This window comes from Pseudorca crassidens, chromosome 8 (assembly GCF_039906515.1).
Source record: "Pseudorca crassidens isolate mPseCra1 chromosome 8, mPseCra1.hap1, whole genome shotgun sequence".
NCBI lineage: Eukaryota > Metazoa > Chordata > Mammalia > Artiodactyla > Delphinidae > Pseudorca > Pseudorca crassidens.
Window position 1 is genome coordinate 55,970,510 of NC_090303.1, and position 26,763 is coordinate 55,997,272.

Below are 26,763 nucleotides of genomic sequence, written 5' to 3' on the forward strand. Positions count from 1 at the left end.
TTGGTTTGGACATGTTAAGTTTGAAATACCTGCTTGACATACAGATGGAGATATCAAGGAGGAAATGAGGGGAAGGATTGGGGCTAGAAATATAAAGGTAGGAGTCATTATTGAGTAGTTGGAATTAAAGCCACAGGATGGGATGAAATCACCTAGGGAGTGAGTGCAGATAAAGAAGTTCAAGGATTGAGCTCTAATGTATTCTAACATTTAGAGGTTAGGAAGAAGAGAATGATTTAGAAAGGGGCCCTCAGAAGAAGTAGTCAGATATTTAGGAGGAAAACCATGGGAGTATGATTTCAAGAATCCAAGTGAAGAAAATATGTTAAGTTCTTTAGAGAGATTGAGTAAGATGAGGATTAAGTATGTACCATTTGACTTGGCGACATGGAAGTCATTAGGGCCTTGATCAGATAGGTTTGATGGAGTGTTGGAGACAACACCATAATTTGTGTGGGTTCAAAGACGAATGGGAGATAAGGAATTGGAGGCATCAAAATACAGATTCCTTTAAAGAATTTTCACATGAAGATGAGCAGAAAAAATAGGCAATAGAAGAGAATTGCTAAAGGAGGTCATGAGAGATTTTTTTACTGTGGGATATTGTGGCCTATTTCTTTTTTAAAATTAACTTTTATTGGGGTATAGTTGATTTACAGTGTTGTGTTAGTTTCTGCTGTATAGCAAAGTGAAGCAGTTATACATATATGTATATCCACTCTTTTTAAGATTCTATTCCCATAAAGGTCATTACAGAGTTATTGAGTAGGGTTCCCTGTGCTATACAGTAGGCTCTTATAATCTATATTATATATAGTAGTGTGTATATGTCAATCCCAATCTCCCAATTTATCCCTCCCCCACTTTCCCCCTTGGTAACCATAAGTTTGTTTTCTACATCTGTAACTCTGTTTCCATTTTGTAAATAGGTTCATTTGTACCATTTTTTAGATGCCACATATAAGCAATATCATATGATATTTGTCTTTCTCTGTCTGACTTACTTCAGTCACTATGACAGTCTCTAGGTCCATTCATGTCACCGCAAATGTCATTATTTCATTCTTTTTTATGGCTGAGTAATATTCCGTTGTATATTATACGACATCTTCTTTATCCGTTCATCCATTGATGGACATTTAGGTTGCTTCTGTGTCCTAGCTGTTGTAAATAGTGTACACTGGGGTACATGTAGCTTTTTGAATTATGGTTTTCTCTGGTTATATGCCCAGGAATGGGATTGCTGTATCATATGGTAGCTCTATTATAGCCTATTTCTATGCTGACGGAAATAATCCATTAGAGTTCCAGTCATGATAAACTAGATAATTTGGATCTAATCTCCTATTGAGAACAATTAGAAAAGCTGGGGAAAAAATTTAAGTCTGCTTGAAAGCATTAGAGAGCTAAAAAGATAATGAAGAATTACAGGACTGATATCTAGGGAAAGACAAATCTGGGGAAGTAAGCCTAGCATTTGGGGCTGCTTTGATCCTGCTGACATGTGCTGATCTAGAAGAGATGTTTGAGAGGTTGAGCAGTGCTTTTGAAAAACTCATGGTACCAGGAAGACAAGTGAGAGTTCAGCTCTGATACCACCCTCCTCCCATCCTGCAACCCTTGGATTGAGACTCTGAAGGACTGTATCCTAGGAGTACAGGTGAAGTGGAAGTAAACCAGTGCTCACATGGATTGTAGTCTACCTTTGAGTATATTCATTCCTGAGATGGATTAAGATGATGGATTGTTAATATCTACTGAAGAATGACAGAAGAGGATGAAAATCTTCACTAAGAGAAGGTAAAATTATCCAGGCTTTAAATACTTTCTCAAGCAATTTTTCAAATTGGAATGTCTGAAACACAATCAGAGAAAACCGGACACATGAGAAGGCAAAACAAAATAAAATGAAAACCAGCACAAACAACAGATAATGGAAACAGACCTACAGTCGCTTTAGATATTGGAATTATCAAACACAAACTTTAAAAATAATGTATTTATAATGTTTAAGGAGGCAAAAGTCAAACTGGAGACCTGGGAGTTATTTTTAAAATATCGTAGCAGGGCTTCCCTGGTGGCGCAGTGGTTGAGAGTCCGCCTGCTGACGCAGGGGACGCAGGTTCGTGCCCCGGTCCGGGAGGATCCCATATGCTGCGGAGCGGCTGGGCCCGTGAGCCGTGGCCACTGAGCCTGTGTGTCCAGAGCCTGTGGTCCGCAGCGGGAGAGGCCACAGCAGTGAGAGGCCCGCGTACCGCAAAAAAAAAAAAAAAAAAAGAAAATCGTAGCAGATTTAAAAAAGAACCAATAAGAATTCTAGAACTCAAAACACAATAACTAAAATGGAAAACTCAGTGAATGTGCTTAACAGAAGACTGTACAGAACTGAAGAGAAAATTATTAAAATGGAACATAGGTCAAAAGAAAACATCCAGAATGAAGCACAGAAAGGCAAAAAGAATGCAAACGCAAAAGACAGATTAGTATCATAGCAATTATAATGAGAATAACTTACATATGTGTAACTAGAGTTTCAGAGGGGAGAATAGAAAGAATTGAACACAAGCAATATCTAAAGAGATACTAGGTCAGCATTTTCTAAAAATCAAGAAATACATGAATACACAAATAACATTGATCACGATATATATTTTCTACAAATGTACATACACTTGGATAACATAGTGAAACTGTAGAACACCAAAGACAAGGAGAAAATCTTAAGTCCAGCTAGGAAAAAAAAAGACAGATTATCTGAGAAGGAGCAACAATTATATAGCTGACATCTCAACAGAAGGAATAGAATCCAGAAAATAATTGAAATGGAATATTCAATGTGCTGAAAGAAAATAATAGTCATCCTAGAATTCTATACCCAGCAAAAATATATGTTAAGAGTAAAGGTGAAAAAAGATATTTTCACACAAAACTCAGAGATGTGTCACCAGCAGACCTACAACAAAGGAAATAATTAAGATTGTTTTTCAGACATAGGAAGATGATCCTAGAACATAATTAGAGATGCAAGAGGGAATAGAGTACAATGAAAGTGTTGTCTTGTGGAACTTAACAAGCTACTCATAAAATTTATATGAAAGTGCAATTTATATGAAAAGTTATATGAAATAATTAGGATGTTTTTCAGACATACAGAAAATGATCCTAGAACATAATTAGAGATGCAAGAGGGAACAGAGTGCAATGAAAGTGTTGTCTTGTGGAACTTAACAAGCTACTCATAAAATTTATATGAAAATGCAAAGGGTCAATAATAGCTGAGATACTCTTGAATAAGAGGCCTAGCTCTAACTGAAAAACTACAAATAATTATTAATTACAAATTTACAATAGTTAACGATTTGGTACTAATGAAAGGATAAACAAATAAACCAATAGGACAGAGTAGAATGCCCAGAATCAGACCTATGCATGTATAGACATTTGATTAATGAAAATAGTGTTACTGACAGCAGTGGGATTAAATGGTCTTTTCAGTAATTGGTTTCTGGGACATTTAAATATACATGTGAAAAAAAATTTCACACCACACACACACAAAAACGAACAATTCAAGGACTAAATAATAAAACATCCATAAAGTAACATAGGAGAGTAGCTTCATGATATTGGAGAAGCAAATATTTCCCAGAGTCCCCAAATCACTAACCATGAAAAATAGATTGATAATTTTGACTACATTAAAATTAAGAGCTTCTCAATCACATGACTGAGAGTGAAAGATCAAGCCACTGAGAGCAAGAAGATGTGTGCAATATACATAACTGATAAAGAATTTACATCCAGACTATAGAAAGAATCCTACAACTCAATAAGAAGACAAATAACTTAGTAAAAATAAATGGGCAAGAGATTTGAACAGGTGTTTCGTTAAACAGCGTATCCAAACGGTCAATAATTATTTGAAAAAGTATCAACTTTATTAATAATAAGGAAAATTAAATTAAACGATAGAGATACTGCTATACACCCATCAGAGAAGTTAAAATTAGAGACTGCCAGTACCAAGTATTGGCAGGAATATGGAAAAACAAGAACTCTCATACACTGTTAGAGTGTAAATTGGTATAGCACAACTACTTCTGAAAATTATTTGGCAGAATTCTAAAACTGAACCTATGCATATGCTTTGATTCAGCTATTCCATTCTTAGATGTCTATCCCACAGAAAAGCCTGCACATGTGTGTCAGAGAAATGTACAAGAATCTTTGTAGCAGCATTGTTTATCATAGCCCCAAACAGTGAACAACCTAAATGTCCATCAATAGTATAATGTATAAACAAATTATGGTAAATTTCTACAATAAAAAACTATAACATATTAAAATTGATGAAATAAAACTACACATAATAAATTACGAAATCTCACAAACATATTGTTGAGTGAAAAAAGGAGATACCAAAAAATACATGTAGTGTATGACTTTATGCATGGTCCTCTTAGAGAAGGGGGCAAGAAAGTATAAAATACAGTGTTTAAGAATGCATACACTTTTAGGTGGCAAAAATATAAAGAAAAGTGAGGAAGTTATTATTTCAAAAACGTGTCTTATGCCAGGTTCCCTGGAAATATACTCAGATGGAGTTTTGTGTGTAGAAGATTTATTGGAAAGTGCTCTCGAGAAAAACAGGTGTAAAGGAGTGAGAGAGACAGGATTGAACAGAGGGAGAAGTTAAACCACAGTGCAGTTACAACGAAGACTTTAGCTGATCTACCAGAAGCTGAACTGGAGCTGGGATGGTCTTTAGAGTTATCCCTCACTGAAGCAAGGTGGTCGGGCCTTTGAAGCCCCATATAAATCAGTCAGTGCACACAGGCTTCCCCTAGGAACCAGACAGAGCTAGAGTGACGCAAGTCCCAAAGGAGATGATTTCTGGAGTAGGAATACTTCTGGTAGCTGTGGAAAGGAATGCCTTTGTCCTGAAGAAGGAATCACAGCATTCACTACATCAGTATAGTGGTGACCTTTGGTGGGCAGGGTGGGTTAATTCAGCATCTCAGTGGTTTCAAGAAAGACTAGGTTTCTTTCCTTCTTTCTGCTCTGCATGTCAGTGTGTTGGCTTTTCCTCATAGGCTGGCTGCTCTCATGGCACCAAGATGGCTGCTACTGTTCTTGCAGACATCAACTTCTGAAAAAGATAAGGACAGATCACTCTCTTGAGAACTTTTTAAAGATGAGGGGCATATTCTCAGGAGGCTGCACAGGCTGCACCTCGTACTTCACTGGCCAAAATTGTATCACTTGCCCATTTCTAAACCAACCCAAGTGAAGGAGAATGGAATTACCCATGATTGGCTTAGATTAATCAAGATTCTTCCTCTGGGGTGGGGGTGGGAGTTTAAATCCAGGTTCCCTTGGCACAAATGGCCAACCGACACCTGAACAAAATCAAGGTTTCTTTAGCAAGAATAGCTGTTGGGTAGGAAACCACCCGTGTCTGCCAAGTGATAAAACTGAAGATCCTAGACTCATGTCAGCTGAGTGCAAGATGGATAAGAGGAGAAAAGTAGGGGTGGCGGGGCATGGACACATCCATATTTACATCAGCTACCAAGGCAGTCATGAATGGTATATGTCTATGGGCTGGACTTCCCCAGTTCTTCGACTGGTTAATGCTAGGGTAATCAAGCTCTTTCTTGATATTGTGTTGCACCAAAACAGTAGATGCTTAATTTAAAATATATATGTAGAGCAATAGATTATTTCCACTATCTTCAGCATAACATCCTTTCCTGTACTGCTTATTTAATGCAATTTTGTGCCAGATTTTGCCAGATCAATCTACATGTTAACGCAGAATAGACATCCAATCTCAAGTCTGTTCAGAGACCAGTGAAACATGTCCACCACATTCTGTTAAGGTGCCACACGGTCAGATTTGAAAGGATCCTGCTGAAGAAAATAATCTACAGACCTTGTTTCCCTGCTTTATTTTATTTGTTGGTAAAACTCTGTTGCCTGTTATTTCCTCTGTTTCTGAACACTGATTTACTGATGTGGAACTGAACTAATCAGTGACCTTTCAAGTACATCCTATATGCCCCCTGAAATAGAAAAGCAATTCGAGGATACACTTATGGTCATTATGTACAGATCTCTTTTTTCTCCCTCAGCATCTTTCAAAACACATGCTCTATTATATTAAACATGCTGGTAAGTACACTCTAAATATAATTGAAAATAGGTTAAAATGTATCACTCTAATCTCACGTAATACATGTGCAATAGTGCAGTCATGACATTTTCATCATTCTGTACAAATACCACAGAAATTGATTACTAAGAATTAACTGAACTCCCACTGTATTTTAGTTGTCTGTTAAGAACATAGAATTAGGTAGCGTTCATTACCAACAAAGGTCAATTCTCAGGGAGACTCAAAGTGCTTAAAAATAGTATAAATCTTTTAGTCATATGTGGTTTTCTGAGAGATACAAATATTGTTCCAAGGGAAATCAGAACAGAAATATAAAAGAAAAAGGAATAAAAGAGTACCAGATTATTGGGGAGGCCATTTGGGCCATTTAGAGATAAATCTAGATAAATCCTGACCCATCCCCTACTAAGTAGATTTTTAAGGATTGCTTAGCAGAAGTGTTTTTGAGACTACTAAGATTTCATTTTCAAATGACCAAAGGGCTTCTAATTTAGAGGACTAGTTCATTAGTTTAGCATAATGAGCTGCTAGTCTTTTGGAACTAGCAGCTGCCCCTGGAGGCCATCAACAAAAGTACAAATGACCAGGGCAAGGGTGATATAAAGAAAATTTGAAATAGATCTCACCAACTTTCTCTGGACTGGCAGGAAAACCTGAGTCTTGGGAACCTCTGGCAACTACAGGGAATGTCAACACACTGTCGTAAGGAGGCCACTTTTCAGTTGGGTTGTACCTAACCTCCCCTCACCCTGCTCTCCTCAGAACCAGTGGCTCTCTGGTCAGCCTACATATCTGGATTTACGGACAAGGTCATGATTAGAAAAATGTAGGTCTCATTCAATGCCATTTCTCTTTCCACATCTATGGAAGATTATACAAATTATTAACATACCCTCCTCAGTCCCGAGCTCAGATGAGACCTCAAAGGAATCCTTTGCTCTGAGACCTCAGGTGGGCTCCAATGGACTGGATATTGACTCAAAGACTTTGCCTTATGATTATTATTTTTACCATCTTTATCATTATTAGTATTATAATAACAATAAGCAAGCTGTTTGGGTTTACCTTTTATGTTCTCTTTCCCACCCACTAATTTTTATATACTGGTTGTCTGAAACCCTTTATAAAATTCTCAAACTGTATTTTTGGATTTGCTATTGATTTTACTTTAAGTCATTAACTTGTCCAATTAAAAAACCTCTAATTTACTTTTCCCCATTGATATCTATTTACCCTGCTCTTAGATATCCATGGCTTCTTACTATAACCTTTACATTTGTCTGCAAAGACACATGTCCAGCCCACTGGGTGCTATTCCTGTGGAGAAAGCTCCATTTCTCTCCCTTCGGTGTCCCACTGGCCCTGCAGTTCTCCTTATCTCCAAAGACCAAAACTTCTGCCTCAGAGGGATCAGCACTGCCTGGGAATAATATGAAAGGCTCCACTTAATTTTGATGGAAAGTGACTGGATAGTTTTGCTGGGCATTCAGGCAGGCTAGAGCTAGAGGCATCATGAAAGAGGAAAAGTATGTCTGTGGCCAACCTGCCATTTGCCTATACAATATCCATTATGACCCTTCTTTCTTACAAGCTCAATTTGCTTTTGGGCAGTAATGCGCACAGCTAAAATGTGCATCTTCTAAGACCCCCTCTGGGGGTCTTGGGTCCTTGATGACATCACTGAGCTGCAATACAAGCTCTGGCCTGGCAACCCCTATATACTACTAGTTATGAGAGATAAACAAACCTCCAAATTATTTGGATCATGGCAGCACTAGGATCACTAGGGTTTTTCCATTGCTGAGGGTTGAATGCAATCCTAATAGAGTAGGATTTCCTGATGACCTCAGCACTCTTGACATTTTGAACTGGATAATTCATCCTGGGAGTTGGGTGTATTGTATGCTGTAGAAATACTGAGCAACATCCCTAACATCCACTCAATGCCAGTAGCACCCCCTAGTCGTGACAACCAGAAACGTCTCCAGACGTTTGTCCTCTCAGGAGGACAAAATTGCTTTGGTTCCTGGAGACAGAACCCCCAAAGGCACAGATGTATGAGTTCATCTATGTACTTGAGCAGTTTGAGTTTACGGTGTTTTTGTTCAAATAGATCACTGAGTATTCGCAATGCAGCATCTAGTTTCCTTTTTACAGCTTCAGTGTTTTATTCTTCAATGTTTTTGGTTTTTCTGTGGCATTTACAAGCTAAGCACTGTCTTTCTGAATCACTGTGCATTTTCCTTTGTCAGTACTGTTGCCTCTTTTTTAAATTTAGCATAATTATCTCCATTCAAAAAAAAAGATTCTGCTTTACTCTCCTCCGAGATACCTCTCTGTCAATTATTTATATTTAATTTGTTAGAAATTTGAAATTTAATTTTTTTTTGAAATTTAATTTTTAAACCATGAGGAATTATATGTATTTTATAAATATACTTAATATTTATTTGTGAATGTCCAAGGAAAACAACTACATAAATTAAACTAAATAATATTGTCTGTAAGAAGCTCCACAGCTTGATTAATTTCTTGATACAATTCCTGTTCCTGATTCTCTCTTTCTGTTGTTAGTAACAACAGACACATTTATCATGTGGTGTAAGCAGGAAAGAGAGGATCGGGTGGACCTGAGGTTCTGCCTAGGTGGAGGGGCACACAGGTGTGTGCCTTCACAGCAGATGGCACCTTTGGGCAGAAGCAGCGCCGCGACAGGTGGCTTGGTGAGCAGAGTTCAGGCTTTGAGGCTACTCAGCCCCACTAGGCCTCCACCAGGGACCCGGTGCATTGATTGTCCAGCATAATCGTATGTAGTGGCCTAGGGGGCAAAGAACACAGTTTGTTGAAATGGCGGTTCTAGAAGGCCATTGTGGCTTTTGTTCTCTCTGAGAAAGAGGTTTCAGAACAATGTCCCAGCCTGTTGCCCCACAAAAGTAGCATCTCTGGTTAGGGTTAGTTCCTACATGCTGGTTTCCAGAGTTCCGGAGGTTGGGCGGCGCAATTTTATATTTTTAAAATTATAGACACAGCCTGCACATAAGGGGAGAAGTAGCCTGTCACTTTCACATATCATCACTAGGTTCCCCAGTTTTACAAAACAAAGCATCTGAAAGGTGCTCTAACCTGCCCCTCAAAGTTATTCTTGTCCTCTCCACTGTCTTTGTAATTGAAAACAGAAATTTCTTCTCAGTGCTAAGAGACCTCCTGGTTAAGTTATACCAAATGGAAGCACATTTTTGTTCCTTGTGAAATTAATAAGGGATTTCCCATCTTTGGGCTCAATTGAGATACCCAAAGCCCATGCTAAACAGAATGACTGATAATATTTATTTGTTTAGATGCCATCTGAAAGCATAATGATAATACCCTTGGGAAACAGTCACAGAGAGTAGTCTGTGAGCCTCTGGTTACATGTTTCTTAATAAATAGAAAGTAACAGAAAGGTCATAATAATAATGAAGCCAAACACTTTAAACTGTCACATGTCTACCTTAGGCTAAGATGAAAAAGCATATTGACAGGATATTACTGCTCTTGCAATATAGAAAGAAAAATCTAGAAGTATTGCAGAAGTGAAGGTCTAGGATTTATTTCAGAAATGAGATATGTAGAAAGAAGTCTGCAGGGTAGGAAGAATACTGGGGAAGGGGCTCTTCTTATATGCCTAGGAATGGTCCTTTTACAAGGCAAGGTGGGACATTTTAGGGCCTGGACTCCTCAGAATGAGGGTTAGAAAGTGCTATTTAAGTTTTTGTTGTTTGTTAGATAAACAAAGTTAAAACCATGCACTTGGCCAATCCAAGTCCAAAACGAATTTAGTCTAATTTGTGTTGAGAAGGTTTGGGGAGCCCGATAGAAGCTGGTGGGCATGGGAGCCCATAATTCAAGGCAAGGGTGGCCTGTGACACAGGACTTAAGGGGTTACCCACGGAGGTCAAGGGTGTGACTAAGGGTGACCTTAACCACATTACTCAACCTCTGCCTCATAGGATTGAGGGTAAACAAGAACAGGTTGTGTATGTGGAGCACTTAGTAACCAACAAATAATGGATAAATGGAGAGACTCATTCTTTTAGGTTATTGAAATATCTACTGAATCAGAACAACAGGCAGAAAAGTCTAGGAATCTGCGTTTTTAATAAGCCCATCAGCTGATGCTGATGCATCTGAGTTTTGAGAGCTATTGGTTAGCTAGATCCACTCCTACCTACAACTGGCTCAGAACCTTTTCTTGGAATCCAGTCTGAAGAGCGAAAGACCAACACTACTGGGAAGTTTCCTACTTCACTGAAATGGATCTGGGAATCTGGAAATGAAATCTGGAAACCAGACTTTCAAGCAGCTGTGGATGATGTGGCTTGGGGCAGTGAGTTTCTTCTCACCCATCCTGTGGGACCCTGGGATGCAGACAAGGAAAGTGGACTTGGCAGCCTGGCTGCCCCACCCCAGTGGATGGGAAGAGCAGAAAGTCTCTCTAAGATGCTCTAGAGCTGGATCTGTATTCCAGTGGGACACACATGACATGGCTTCTCTGAGAAGGGACATCCAGGGTCTGACCTGGGGTCACCCCAGTACCCAGTTCATCCACTCTTGGGCAACTGGGCACTTGTTCTGAGCAGAGTCTGGAACATGGGCTTGCTTGGTTTAAGACAATCCCTGGTGAAAGGAGAAGTACTTGCCTGACTAACTCTTCTCTCTCAAGGGAGACGGGGACCCCACTCCACACTCTTTCCTGGTCTAGCTTTCTCCTTCCAGCCCCCTCCAGAAAGGCTTGTTTTAACTGTATCACAGCTATGTTACTTCTAAAAATACTAATTGCCTTCTTAAAAAAGCAATTCTATATGCTAGGCACTGTGCTGGGGATTTTACAAATCTTAGCTCTTTTTGTCCTAACAACTACACTGTTAGGTAAATATTATTCTTATTTAAGATGCGGCAGCTGAGGCTCAGGCATGTTAGGTGGGAGCTCGTTCCTAAATGACAGGTAGGATTCCAGCCCAGGTTTCCAGCCCAGACCCCAGCATTCTGACCTAGGTCTGTTCTGTTCCAAAGCTTGCGCCTTTTCTTTTTTAATGTGACAATGCATCAAATTATACTTATTTCTTGACCTGCTTATTATTTGCCTCTACCATGCAGCAAAATAGCACATGCACACACACACATGTAAAATTAAATAATAAATGAGATCTGCCTCTTGGTGTTATTTAATTTTAACACTAGCCTTTATTCATGTTTATTCAAACAATGGTCTTGTTTATAATTTTGAACCTAAAAATCAGGATACACTCATCAACAAAGGAGTTTCATTTTTCTTCCTCATTTGTGAATGCATTTATCTGAAGAGACAGCAGCAGGGAAGAATCTTTGAAATTGAGACTGTTCCAGAAAATCTAGGACAAATAAATGGTTGCTGTAAACTGTCAATATAAAAAATATTAAAAGGACTGTTGCCAGTCATCATTTCTCATTGCTCAAAAACTGTGCAAAACACAACTTCTCTCTTCCTCTTCGTCATTTATTTATTTTTTTCCAAAGGAAAGCATATATCTGTTTTCTTCCTCAGAAGTAAAAATCAGGAGAAAAGGGACAATTAACTACCAAGAAGAATGAGTCAGGGTTGATAAAGACACAGAGAAGCCCAGGACACAGATGGTCATTTCTCCCAGAATCCTCATAAAAAGGGCAATGCATCTGCAGATGCATTGGGATGACTGGGGGTGATAAACTGCAGACACCAGACTGCAGGGGAGAACAGCAGACACAGAAATCAAATGCAGTTTCCTTATAAAGCAAAACAGCAAGGAAATTAATGGCTTATTGAAAACAAAGCAGCAATCTGGTGACTGCTCTCAGGAAAGCCTTTCCTCTAAGCCTAGAGCAAACCAGAAAATCCAATAGGAAGTTTTTATCATTTAATGGAAGGAAGGGGCCATTAGCATCCAATATGCCCAGAGGCAAACACAAACAGAAAAAAATATCCTTTAGATTTGTAATTAACTCTTCCAAGTGCTAAGTCTGCTTTGCCTCCTGACAGTTTAAGGGTGGGAGCAGTGCTTTTTTAATATACAACTTATCAAGATCTACCAGACACAGAGAAACTCTCCAGCCAGTTAACATCCTGGGAAACTGCTTTAGTGAAGGAAGGTGAAATGGGCAGTTTAATTACATAGGGGTATGTACCCTTATTTCTCTAACTTCTCAATTAATGGGTCTACAAATAGCTTGAAGGAGACTGATTCAGTAGCCTAACATCCCAGCAGGAGACTTTGAGCCTGTTGGTGCTGACATTAAAAATAAACGCAAGTTGTGTCTCTTGTTTTCCATCTAGAAAATTATTCTCCTATACAAACGGGGCTTTAATTAAAAAAAAAAACTATTGGGAACAAAGTATTTAAAGTGATCTCTGTCCTTAGGGGACTGATTTTGGATTAACCTGCAATGCAAGAGGAAATATAGGGTCCTGGGAGAACACAGAGGTACAGGAACCTATAGAATGACAGGATGCAGATCCTTTACTGATGAAGATGCAGACAAGATCAGTCACTGATTTCACCATGCAATATGAAGATACACTGACTCTTGGCTTCTCTGGGATTACAGGCTCCAGTGCATTTCACTGGAGTGCAGGCACTTACCTGTTGATGAGAGATGGCTGTCAAGGTTTTAATTTAGTATTATTCTAGTTTACCATGTAACCCTATGTTCAAGGTCCTGTACAGTCTTGAAGAAATAAACCCCACAATTCCATGCTTTTATTCATTGGCAAAGTGGAGATCATTTTCTGTGGCAGTCTGCTGGGAACAACTGTTTTCTTCTTTATTTTTATAATTTTACAATAGCCATGTCACATTTGCACAAACTGGTAATCCAGTTGGTGAGTGTTACAGTTGGCTTGAGGTTAGATCCAATAACCAGTATGTTTAGCTGAGCAAGTACTCACAAGGGGCTCTCATGGTGTGGAGAAAAGGGAACCCTAGCGCACTGTTGGTGGAAACATAACATGGTAAATAAAACAGGCGAAGCCATGAAGGTTTATTAAGCTGTAATATAATTGAAATAAAATATGATAAAAGAGTTCTTGATTTATCTTAAATTCTTGTGCTTGAGAAAAATCTGGCTTACCTAGAAAGGCAGAGAGGGACTTTATGTATTCTAAAAAAGACCTCCTTGGCATGTTGAAGGACTTCCATAGGGCTGTTCCTCCTTATGTCCAAGCACACGTCAAAACATCCAGCTTCCTTTTCCTTCATGTGTCTCTAGCAGATTTTTATCATTTGTTGTAAGAGTTGAGAGCTTTTTCCCCCTAACTCATAAATCAAATAAAGGGAGAGGAGAGATATGGGGAGAAGAAGGGAATAAGAGAGGAAATTAAAGAGTAGGATGCCTTGAGATTGGATTAATTAAAAGTGATTATAGAAAAAAAAGAAAGGGGAAGTAACTTGTACACTTTGCTGTATGTAATGTGGAAAGCGGGGGGCCAAGTGGTTACAGAATGGGGGGAGGGGAGGAAGAGAAATTTTCGGATGTAAGGGACATCTTGATATTATATTGATAGAAGGAGTTTAACTGCATGGCAGATTACAGTCTCCAGAGGTGGCTGTGAAAGTAGCTTTCATCCCACATGCTCTTCTCTAAGGTGTCCTTGCCACGCTCCCACTGAGGGCAAGAGGATTAGGTCTCTTCCCCTTGGATCTGCATGGGTTTATGACTCACTTGTCACCAATAGGATGCAGCTGAAATGATGCTGCCTGACTTCCGAGACTAGGTCATAAAAGATGACGCAGCTTCTACCTTGTGTCCTGAGACAACTGCTTTTGGAATCTAGCTTCCCTGAGGATGCCACACCATGAGGAAACCCAGGCCACGTGGAGAAGCCACGTGGAGGCACTCCTGCTGACCGCCCCGTCCCAGCACCAGACATGCGAGTGAAGAAGCCTCCAGATAATCCCGATTGCCCTGCCACTGAGCTGCCCCCAGACAGTCAAGGCCTCAGACATCATGGAGCATGAATAAGCTGTGTCTGCCATCCCTTTCCTGAATTCCTGACCCACAGAATCCTGGCTGTCATTTTATAACCACCACGTTTGGGGTCAGCACAAATAACTGGTACAAACAGCAGTTGTCATTTTTATTGGAAATGATTGCCCCTCTTGTTATTCTATCACTATTTTCAAACCTGGGCTTATAATACCCTTGTATCAGAGGAGCAGCCCAAAGTGTGCTCAAGCAAAACCTTCTAATCCTCAGGAAATTTGACTCACTACCATGTAATGGCAAAGCCCTTTGGATACCTAGACTTCTCGACTCCTTAACAAAATAATGTCTTGTCTATGTAAAGAAGGTGTTTATGGGTAAGGTGGAAGGCCTGGACAACTTTCAAATGAGAAGGAACATGAGTCAGAGTTGGAATTGGCAAAGGCTTAGAATGACCCCAGCCCACCAGCCTGTCAGCCAGTTCTCAATTCCAAGTGCATTTATAGTCTGTTCTTGAATCCACCAATGGGCACTTACTGACCCCACCTCCTCAAGAGAGCCTGTTTTGCTTTTGGACATCTCAGACTGGTAAAACAGTATTCCTTGCATTGAGCCCAAACTGTCTCCTCGTGGCTTTTACACTTTGGACTTGATTTTACCCTATAAGCCCATGTCTAATTTCTTTTTCAAAACTGTAGTGGGGAATAAATATATAGAGAATGTTAGATCAAATAGTTTTGTGCAGACAGCATTTAGGTATTGTATACATGGACTTTATCTACCCCCTCCCCCGCAAGCATTTTTTTTTTTCAGTTTTAATATTTTTTTATTGAAGTGTTGTTGATTTACAATGTTGCTTAATTTCTGCTGTACAGCAAAGTGATTTGGTTTTTTATATATATATATATATATATATATATATATATATATATATTCTTTTTGATATTCTTTTCCATTATGGTTTATCACAGGATATTAAATATAGTTCCCTGTGTTATACAGTAGGACCTTGTTGTTTATCCATCCTGTATATAAAAGCTTACATCTGTTAACCCCAACCTCCCACTCCATCCCTCATCCAACCCCCTCCGCCTTGGCAACCACAAGTCTGTTCTCTATGTCCATGATTCTGTTTCTGTTTCATAGATAGGTTCATTTGTGTCATATTTTAGAATCCACATATAAGTGATATCATATGGTATTTGTCTTCCTCTTTCTGACTTACTTCACTTAGTGTGATAGTCTCTAGTTGCATCCATGTTGCTGCAAATGGCATTATTTCATTTTTTTCTTATTTTTATGGCTGAGTAGTATTCCATTGTATATATACCACATCTTCTTTATCCATTCATCTGTTGATGGACATTTAGGTTGTTTCCATGTCTCGGCTGTTGTGAATAGTGCTGCTATGAACATAGGGGTGCATGTATCTTTTTGAATTATAGTTTTGTCTGGATATATGCCCAGGAGTGGGATTGCTGGATCATATGGTAGTTGTATTTTTAGTTTTCTGAGGAACCTCGGTACTGTTTCCACAGTGGTTGTACCAACTTAATTCCTACCAACAGTGTAGGAGGATTCCCTTTTTTCTGCACCCCCTCCAGCATTTGTTATTTGTAGATTTTTCACTGATGGCCATTCTGACTGGTGTGGGGTGGTACCTCATTGTAGTTTTGATTTGCATTTCTCTAATAATTAGCCATGTTGAGCATCTTTTCATGTGCCTATTAGCCATCTGTATTTCTTTTTTGGAGAAATGTCAATTTAGGTCTTCTGCCCATTTTTTGATTGGGTTGTTACATGTTTTTTTGTTGACTTGTATTAGCTGTTTGTATATTTTGGAAATTAAGCCCTTGTTGGTCACATTGTTTGCAAATATTTTCTCCCACTCTGTATGTTGTCTTTTTGTTTTGTTTATGGTTTCCTTTGCTGTGAAAAAGCTTTTAAGTTTGATTAGGTCCCATTTGTTTATTTTTGTTTTTATTTCTTTTGCCCATCCCCAAGCATCTTAACCTTTATAAAGTGTAAAATCCAGGCTTCCCTGGTGGCGCAGTGGTTGCGAGTCCGCCTGCCGATGCAGGGGACGCGGGTTCGTGCCCTGGTCTGGGAAGATCCCACATGCCTTGGAGCGGCTGGGCCCGTGAGCCATGGCCGCTGAGCCTGCGCGTCCGGAACCTGTGCTCCGCAACGGGAGAGACCACAACAGTGAGAGGCCCGCGTACCCCAAAAATAAATAAAGTGTAAAATCCAATGGCATTTAGAACATTCACAATGTTGTGTGACCATCATCACCTCTATCTAGTTTCAATACATGGACTTTTTTTTTAAGTTATTTTTTTGATGTGCCTCACGGCATGTGGGATCTTACTTTCCTGATTGACCGGGGATTGAACCTGTACCCCGCCACAGTGGAAGCACAGAGTCTTAACCACTGAACCACGAGGGAAGTCCAATATGTGGACTTTTAAGTGTGTTCTTTCTCTCCATCCTTCTTCATTAAGCTTCCTATCTTTAAGAATTCCTCTTTTCTCTCCAGAACTGTCACTTCAGGACTCCACTGATGGAGCCGAACCAATTTGATAGCAGTATGGGAAAAAAAAAATCCTTGATCCCTACCTCGCATTGTACTCAAAAATCAATTCCAGATGAAGTCAGCGTAGTGGTTATCTTTCAGGAGTGCAGCTTCTGAGAGGTCATGAGAGGCATTCCTGGAGGGCTAGTAATGTTTTATGTCTTGATTGGTATTGTGGTTAATTAGGTGTATTTGCTTTGTAAATGTGCATCAGGCTTACTCTTAAGCTTCATGCACTCTTCCATGTATATGGTGTATTTTAATAAATATTAAAGTCTGGATATTGGGCCTTATATACCTCACACTTCCCTTTACGTTTGAAAATCCTTACACAAAATAATTATTGTGGGCCTATCTGTGCTAGGCAATATGTGGAAAACTAGTATGTGCATGTGATGGTTTGATGTGATGCCATAGATGGGTTGGGTAGTGGGCACATCTGTCCTCTGCATCCTCTGGAGGAAAAAATCACTCTTATTTTATTGCTTTTTCCAACTTCAACATCTGGTCATATCACCCCTCATTTGTAGCCTTTTCATTGCTTACAGGAGAAAATTTAAAACTCGTCAGCAAGATATATAAAAGCATTCATTTTTCAGTGCAGTCTTAGGTTCCAGATGCATCTGCCCCCTTCAGTATCACATTCCCCTGCCCCCAATCCACTCCTCTCCACTGAATGGGCCAGTCATGTGGAAATGCTCCAAGGGAATGAGATCTCGGCATCTTTGCTGTTCCCTGTATGTTACAATCCCCCCCCCCTCACCTCAGCCTGTCAGGCTCCTACAAAGCCTTTAAAGACCCAGTTCATATGTCTCTTTTTCTCTGAAGCTTTCTTGATGCACTCAAGCGGAGTGGAGCCTTCACTTTTTTATACTAACACTTTGCCTTATAGTTGCTAAGTGGTATTTTATTAGTTTTATATGCAACAGGCATAAGCAACACATTTAACCCTTTTAAGAAATAAAACTATTTCCAATAAGGTTAAAGTCTTATCCTACCACCCCTCCTAATCCACATTCCCTCCCCTCCCACGTGCCCAGAGGTAACGTCTGCTCTGAGTTTGGTGTGTATCTCTGGGGACTTTGCCTCCAAGACTGTATGTTTCAGAGATCTATCTGTGTTGATACATTTAGAAATAGACCCTTCCTGTTAACTGCTGCATAAAATTCCATGGTCTGCATATCCCACATTTTTATTTAGCATTAATCATGTTGATGGACATTCGGGTTGCTTCCAATTTTTTTCTAGCCCAACAATGCTACAATAAACATTTTATTTCTGCATCTTTGTGCACGTATGTGAGTGTTTTCCTAGATAGCTCCTGGAAATTGGAATTGCTAAGTCATAGGATGTGCAGCAGTTTTAAAAATAATTCTATCTGAGCTAACTAGACTGTGAGCTGTTATTTTTGTTTTTGTAACCTTGAGCTTAGCACAAGGTATGTCATACACGTACCCTAGGACCTGGCAATCCTACTAACTGTAGTAGTGATGAGAGAATGAATCAGTGAATGAATAGATGAATAAATCAATGAATGACTTTCAAGGAAACTGATTTGGCTCAGCAATTATTGCTATGAAAGTTCCAGCCAGAAATGTGAAAACTAATAAGGATCAATTGGAGGGGAAAAAACCCTCTGAAATGATGCCATAAGTGAAGTGGGCATTAAATGCATATTAATAAGATGATTTTAAGGAGATGAAGTAATGAGACTACAGTTTTTAGCGGGCAAGACCCATGCCACAATATCTAACTGGTAATGATGACAAAACCTGGCCTTGGCAATGACAATGCATAAAGCAACATGCCATGGACAGTGAGGCGGGTGCTTAATGTCCCTGCTTCTATACTAGTACCTGGAACACAAACCCTGTTCTTTGTGGCTCTAATGCTGGTCATGGTTCGAAGAACAAAGATACATGAGTGGATGTGTTCTCAAATGTTCTCTGATTTTTTACCCTTGCCAGTTGCTCTGTAAACATTTAAAATATATATTACCCAAGAGGATGCTGATGGAAATAGCCTATTCCTGGTTAGGAGTTGCCTCCAGTGGGGGAAGACAGCAGACGGGGGAGGGTACAATGTGCTCCATGAGCACAGCCAGGTACACATTGGTTTTCACCAAATAAGAGAGTCAGGGTAACAGAAAGGCTCAAGTATCCCTGGCCTGGGAGTTTTGGAGTCTCAGGTGCAAAATTGAGTCCTCATTCATTAAGATGGCACTGTTGACATTTGGCCAGATAATTTGTGGGGGTGGCTGTCCTTTGCATTGTAGGATGTTCAGCAGTAACCCTGGCCTCTGCCCAGTGGATGCCAATAACATCCCCCAGTTATGACAACCAAAAATGTCTCCAGACAATGCCAAGTTTCTCCTGGAGACAAAGGCACCTCCATCTGAGAACCACTGCCTTAACTCTACTTTCCTGATTCCTTTAAAATCCTTTAAAGATTTCTTTACAACACTGACATTATTATTTTAACATTGGTCTAGCATATCTCAGTTTACAAGGTCAGTTTTACAATAATTTTCCCAGCCATATGCTGTATGGCAGAGGGTTTCCCCATGTACCACCACCAACAATAACTGACAGTGTTTTGGAGATACATATGTGCCCGGCTCTGTACTAAGTGCTTGTATCATTTAATCCATAAAACAGCCCATTGAGTAGGTACTATTATTAGTCCTCATTTTACATCTGAGATGCCGAGGCACATAAAGGTTAAGCAACTTGACCCAGGCTACACAGTGCTTGTAAGTGGCAGAGTCAGGATGTGAACACTGGCAGCTCAATTGTCAGAGGCAATTTAAGCGGAGGGATCACCTTTCCATTCATTCAGAAAAAGTTATTGAATACCTGCTTGGAGCCAGGCACTTTGCAAGGTGCTGGGTTGCAAAGATGAGTACAATTTGGCTTATTGTTTCACTGCCCAATGGGAGAGACAGAAAAAACGAGTCATATTAATACCAGGTAATAGGCGACTAAATGAAGATAGGTCCAAAATAAGAACACTGAGACACAGAGATGATTAACCCTAAAATTTGATCTTAAGCACTAACTTTTAAGAGTTTGTCCAAGATCATGTGGTGAATTTCAGGGCTAGAATGTGGGTGCCTGACTACCCAATCAAAGGCTCTATTAAACCAGATCTTCCTGCTTGTCACTACCCGTCCCCACAATCAACTCCATCCCTGCCCAACCATATGCTTTTCTGTAATTGAGAGGCTGCTTGGGTATTATCTAACAACTAGAGTTGCACCACTGCAAAGTCCTCTCCAGTAAGGAGAAAAACTAGAGCTGTAGGACGTATGTAGCTGTTAGGGTTCTAGCAAGAGACCTGACACATGCAAAGGGTTGAACTCAGTAAAGAGTCTGCCATTACCATTCCAAGCCTCAAGGGGCGAGGGGAAGGGACAGTGTTGCTGGAGCCTGGAGAGAGCTGGGCACCCTAGAGGAAGGGCCAGCAGGTCAGAGTGACTGCTGTGGAGGAACACAGCAAGTGTCAGGGCTGGGGAAGACATGGGGTAAGATGGGGGACCAAACACCCTGACCTCCCTCTCTTTCCACGCTCTGATCTTCTCCAGGCCCCTCCTATCTGGCAAACCCAACCAACAGCTGGAAAGCAAGGGAGCCTTGGTGACACCCTGTGTAGGTCTGTTCCAGCACTCAGGGTAGGGCAGCAAGAAATGGAGAATCAATAAGATTCTCTGAAAACAGGATAATCAGCAGAAATGGGCACATATGGGGTGTGGAGGGCTGGGAATTGGCATTGGAGGAAAGGTCGCCTGAGACATCTCCAGGTTGGGTCAAGAGTGAAGCATGGTTGAAGGTGGGAGTCCAGAGGGTCACTGGAGTTGAAAGTCTGAGGATTAAAGAAAGCAAGGACACTGCAAGTAAGAGAGGTCAGAAGAAATGGAGTTTTCCTGAAGGCTAGCAACAGTAAGGATCTACTTTTAATGCTCAGGAACGCGTTTCCTGGAAATCCTTTGAACCTCGCCTGCTGAGCTGCTCCACGTTGGTGACTGATAAGCTGGTTACATTTGGGATTCAAAGTCAATGACTTTTTCAAGTGGCCTGGAACGAAGCCGCTTGGATTAGTACCAAGCCACAGCTAGCTGCTGCTGCTGCTTTTTAAAAAATAAGCCCCAGATCCTTGACATGACTTGACAAAGTCATACTTATTGGACCAGTTCTCTCTAGGTGTGTTTTACTATAGCATTTCTATTTTGTATCTTAACCACCGTCCCTCCCTGAAGGCTGGGTTTTGGAAACTCAGAAGCCAAGAGTTGACTGCTGTTTTGTTTGCTTTCTGCTTTCTGTTCCCTGAGGGAGTAGTGCAGAACGTCTAGATGATTGAATGGAGGAGGAAGTAAAATACTGTGAATGAAAAACAAATCATTTATATCAAGCTATGTTTTTATTCACAGGCTGTTATTAGAAGGGCTACAAAGAATCTTGCTGAAAAAGCTTCTGGTCCCAAGCCATTGTCCAGACTTTATCCAGTCCCTTCCCACACTGCAGACAAATCCCACTTCTCCCTGCCCTGTCTGCACTCCGAGCCTTTGTTTATGATGTCTGCTCTGCCCAGGATCTCCCTTCCCTCATCTCTCCTGTTCATCTTCTACCCATCCTTCAAGGCCCAGGCAAGTGCCCCTTTACATAAAGCTTTCCTCAATCTCTGCAGTCAATTTATTGTGCTTCTACAATCCCACTCTGTCCTTTGGCCTCCTGTGATGGTTATTTGTATGCATATCTTCTCTCTCCCGTAGGGTGTAAGCTCCGTGAGACTGTGTCCCATCCTGTGGATGGTCTCATGTCTGGTGAGGCTTTGACTCTCATGAGAGTGACCATTTGAGTCCTGTGGTAGCAAGCAACAGAAATGGGCTCTGGTTAGCTTAAGTGAAAGGTGGGATTTAGTGGAATAATACTGCTAATCAAAGAATTAGCAGAACACATGAGCCACAAAATCTCTTGAAGGGCAGCTCCAGGGCCCACGAATGGTAACAGAGGTCAGAGGACCTTCTCTCCAGAGCCCCACTAGGAGCAGGGCTCTACCCCTCCAATCCCATGCTGTGTGCTTTTCAGTTCCCAACTTAATGTTCCTGGGAAGAGAAACTTTACTAGCTCGTTTCAGGCCAGGTGCCCCTCTGGATCACCCATCATGATGGCCAGGGGCAGAGTCATATCACACAGAAAATGTTGGGACCACCTCTGTGTATCCAAGGATGGGGGAGGAAGTTGATTTCAAGACTTCAGCAGCTATTCCAGGACATGTCTCTTGCAAAGTGGTCAATTAAGGGTGAGTCAAAGAGAATTACAACAAATTCAGAGGCCAAGAATTAAGGCCCAGCTTGGAAGTCATCCTGGTCTCAGGAGCTCTCCCACTATGGGAGTTGGTGCATGTGGAGTGAGACTCTAGGGCTTGCTTTCAGAGGGAGAGACTGTCTATTCATTAAAAAAATGTACTATCCCTGGACTTTCTTGGTGGCACAGTGGTTAAGAATCTGCCTGCCAATGCAGGGGACATGGGTTCAAGCCCTGGTCCGGGAAGATCCCACATGCCACAGAGCAACTAAGCCCATGCACCACAACTACTGAGCCTGCACTGTAGAGCTGGTGAGCCACAACTACTGAAGCCTGTGTGCCTAGAGCCCATGCTCTGCAATAAGAGAAGCCATCGCAGTGAGAAGCCTGCGCACCGCAATGAAAAGTAGCACCCGATCGCCACAACTAGAGAAAGCCTGTGTGCAGCAACGAAGACCCAATGCAGCCAAAAATAATAAATTAAAAAAATAATAAAGTAATTAATTTTTTTAACAGTACTATTCCTGGAGTGTCAGGTGAGACAATCTTGCAAACATTAGCCTACTTACATACTACTAATTTTGATTACCTCATTCATTTAAATGATTTTTACATGTGAAATTGTTTTGTACGTGAATCTAAACTGAAAGGCAGTGAGCACTGCAGAAGCTGTACAACAGATTTTCAGTTGGAGCCTCTGATTTCTACCTCTGTGATTTTGGATTTTTCTCTTAATGTCTCTGAGCCTTAGTTTCTTCAATTGCAAAATATGGATAAGATAATGCTTGCCTCGGAGGGTTGTTGTGAGGGTTATACAAGAGGATATGGGTGTAAAATTCAATGCCTGTAGTTTCTTTGAAAAATCATAATAATTTTATAACCCCACATATGCATATATCGTCCACTGATTGGAAAAAATACATAAATGAGTAAAGGCTACCATGAACTCAGTCATACGTTTAAAAGAATTTCTGTTTGAAAAGTAATTGTATAAGCACCAGGTGTTGCATTTGTTCAATACATAGGACAATGCTTGGGGACCCTGTGAGGTCTCAGATGTCGTTCAGTAATCTGAGGTCAGTGGGGCTTTGGGGGCTGCAGGCCAAGGGTAACTGCCTTGCACAACTCCTAATTTGTTTACCTGTGTTGTTCTTCCCATCTTCTGGCAGGGGCACACATATTCGGAATTTCTCCTAAGGTTGGGGTCAAGCCTCCCACCACCTCAGAGAAGTTGGGAGGCAGAGGCTTCTGCCCTCATCCCTGCCCTAACTCCCCTGCGGCTAGGGAGAGCCTCACAGCCTCCCCTGTGCTCTTGCTCTCATTCTCTCCGAGCTGCTCATCCATAGGCCTGGGTGTGTGCTCCACAGGGTAAGTTTTCTGAGGCCAAGTCTCTCTGACCCCCAGGAGTGGCCTGCAGCTCTAGGGGTGATCTGCCTACCTTTGCTTTCAGCCTCAGGTCCAAACTGCACTCTTCACCCCAGCTTTACCAGTGAGAAAACTGCCGTTTGGTTCCCAACTGGCTCCTGCATCCAGGTCTGGTAGAAGATGCTGTTGGTGGCTCGTCCATATCTTGTTGGCATGTCCACCCACTGAAGGCTGCTTATTCTAGGCACTTGCCACTCTCTGCCCGAGCACTTCAGTCCGTACAGAAGGAGTTAATGTTGGGGAAGCAGCATCAAGCACATTGGAGAGGAGTTGGTGGATAAATTCCTCAACTTACCGCCATCCAGTGGGGCGAAAGCTCATGGACTGAGCTCCAGTTGCCCTCAGTGTAACAGACTTGGCCACACACACTTTGCTTCCTTCCCTCCCTGTCTCACCTCCCTATACCTATCTGCGTTTCCTGGGATCACCTCACAAGAAAATACTTATATTCACATCCTTGTCTCAGGATTGGCTTCTGGGGGAGCCCAAACCAAGACAAAGGCTGTGATTAGGGCTTCCCTGGTGGCGCAGTGGTTGAGAGTCCGCCTGCCGATGCAGGGGACACGGGTTTGTGCCCCGGTCCGGGAAGATCCCACATGCCGCGGAGCGGCTGGGCCCGTGAGCCATGGCCGCTGAGCCTGCGCGTCCGGAGCCTGTGCTGCGCAACGGGAGAGGCCACAACAGTGAGAGGCCTGCGTACCGCCAAAAAAAAAAAAAAAAAAAAAAGGCTGTGATTAATTGGCTCCCTCAAAACCACATTATTATTTTTTTCTAAACAATTTTGGATTCAAAAATGTTTTCCAAATTTAAGCATTAGGGACAGAGCAAAGCCAGCAAAAGGAAATTAACGTTAAAGAAAAAAACCTGTAGGCACTAGCTGATTTATAGAAAGGTACAGAAAGGTAGTAGAAATGAATGATAAAACCAAGCACTTTCAGAATTGGAAAGAACCTTGTCCATGATCTAATCTAACTTCCTCATTTTACAGAAATGGAGATGAAGTCAGAGGTCCCACAGCCTCACCCCAGTGGAACTAGGTCTCGTCTGGTGCCTCCCAGCTCTGTGCCTGCGTGCTTCCCCAGACCTCAGGCCACCCACTGATGTCAGCATTGCCTTCCCTGGGGTCAACCCTCATTTCTCCGTGCATCTTCTTTTGCTCTGCCAGCCGGAGATCTGGGCATGGTGCCAGGAGCTAATGTTATTTGTTGGGTTGTATCAGCTGGGGTCAACTTGCTCTACTCTCACGAAGGACCTGGAACTTCGGGAGATGGACCAGGGCTTGGGAAGGTTGGTGGTAAGCCCGCAGTAATCCTATCCAAGGGCCATGTCATCTCCATCTCCTGCACCCCTAACCCCTAAATCCCAAAGAGCCTTCCGTTCTTTTTTTGGTTCACCAGATGCCTCCCCCACCTACAGCTGTGACTACCCAGACCCTGACCTCTACCCTACTCCCTCCCTTCCTCACCCCAATCCAAAAGCTTTCAGAAGCTTGTGTTTCCCGCCTGTAACAGAATGTTCTTTAACTAAGCTTTTCTTTCTCTCCCCTGAAGCTTTGATGAGCTCTTTAACAGCAGTAATTTATCATTGGTTGTGGGCAGTTTTCTCTACATTCATCCAGCCTGGGATGTGGGCTTTATCGTCCTTTCGTGGCTTGATCAGAACTTGAAGATTTTCCTCCCAGCTCACTTTCCTCCTTTCACGCAAACAGTGCCTAAAAGGAAATACATATTCTTAAATGATGCTGTCACCTCTCATTCAGAGGAAGAAAAAATGAGCCAGAAAGCATTCACTGCTTGTTGTGGGGAACAACTGGGACATTCGCTAGTTAGCATTTTGTTGGCCCTATAGGAAGGTTAATCATTTAATTTGATTTATTGAGTAGTTTTGTGTTTCACCTGTACACTGAGAAGAAGGAGATGAGAGATTTAAAACTTGGTCAGAACTGCCTCTTAAAGCAGGCTCCTCAGCCTCAGCAGTGTGCACACTCTGGGGAGGATGACTCTTGGCTGGGAGGGCTCTCCTGTGCATTGTCGGCTCAGCAGTGCCCCCGGGCTCTGCTCACAAGATGACAGCAGCACCCCCCTCCCAGCTGTGGCAACCAAAAATGTCTCCAGACATTGCCACATATCCCCTAGGGGGTAAAATCACTCCTGGTTGAAAACCACTGCCTTAGGGGTATCTTACATGGATTATTCTGATACTCCGTCACCAAATAACCTTCTGTTCTATCTCAGCTTTTCCCCAGCAGGACGGACCCTTAATTGAGGCATTGCCACTTATTGATTATCAGACATGGTTCTTTAGCTGCATCTGTATCCCCCTATATTTTGATACACAGGCAATCTAGCTTATAAACCTGTCTGTTGTTAGTATCTCTTAGGTGAGCCCCTCTTCCAGAGACTAATACACCTCAGGCCAATTTTTAAATTTATTTCTGAATCTGTAAAACTGATCATCAAAACCTGTAACAAGGAACTTAGGCTGAAAGACCTGAAACAGCAGCACGGAAAAACTTGATCTTACATCCTGAGTGGGTAGGATGGGCTTAGGGAAAGAGACGAGGAGTAATTAGCAAACATCTAGGTTAAAGATCACATACATTCTATCCTGACTCAACAGGACATGTATTTCTACAAACTAATTAGCTTGAATGAGATTGCTAAATAGGGGAAGGATGACACTATGACATGGACGCTGTGTTGATTCATGTGTGTCTTTTTCCCAGAGCGGAGGAGCCAGAGAGGAGAGGGACAGAAGATTTAAAACCATCAGCAGGAAGGAAAGAGCCCTCTGCTTGGCTGTGGGACTAGAAGAGCCCTGTCAGCTGTATAACACTGCATTCGAACAGAAATGTCTATGGTCACAGGAAAAGAAACTGTGGATATAGGTCAGAGGTATTTCCACATCTATATGCCTGCACAAATTAGCCAGCTTACAAAATAATATTATTAAAACACGTTTCTGTTTCTGTTTAGTTTAAAACCAGTGACATCCCTTGAAAAACTTTTTCTGAGCTTATAATCAGGTGAATATCCCCCTTTTTTTTACCTTAATTCTATGTTTCTTCAAGTTACTTTTTCCCTCTGAGCTTTAGCAGATCCCACAAACCATCGTCCTAAATGCTGATATGTTTTAAATAGATCAAATGCTGAGAGCAGGTCTCCTGATTTACAATCTGATTGACCGTGTCCTGGCATGTCCCGTGTGATGGAACCAGATGGAGTTGGTAGGACCCTGCTTCATGAGGCACAGCTTGAAAGACACATGGGGTGACCTTATTTGGTAATTAGAACAGTCAGGTACTCAAGGGA

At 41.5% G+C, this 26,763-nt stretch overlaps 1 long non-coding RNA gene across 1 annotated transcript in view; it reads left to right on the forward strand.

Moving 5' to 3' along the window:
- Positions 1–26,763, forward strand: part of LOC137228597 (uncharacterized) — a 97,531-nt gene that overhangs the window by 40,164 nt on the left and 30,604 nt on the right. Inside the window, exons 2-3 of the long non-coding RNA XR_010945314.1 lie at positions 24,441–24,739; positions 26,178–26,339. This is a non-coding gene — a long non-coding RNA (uncharacterized lncRNA). The remainder of the gene's footprint in view (positions 1–24,440; positions 24,740–26,177; positions 26,340–26,763) is intronic.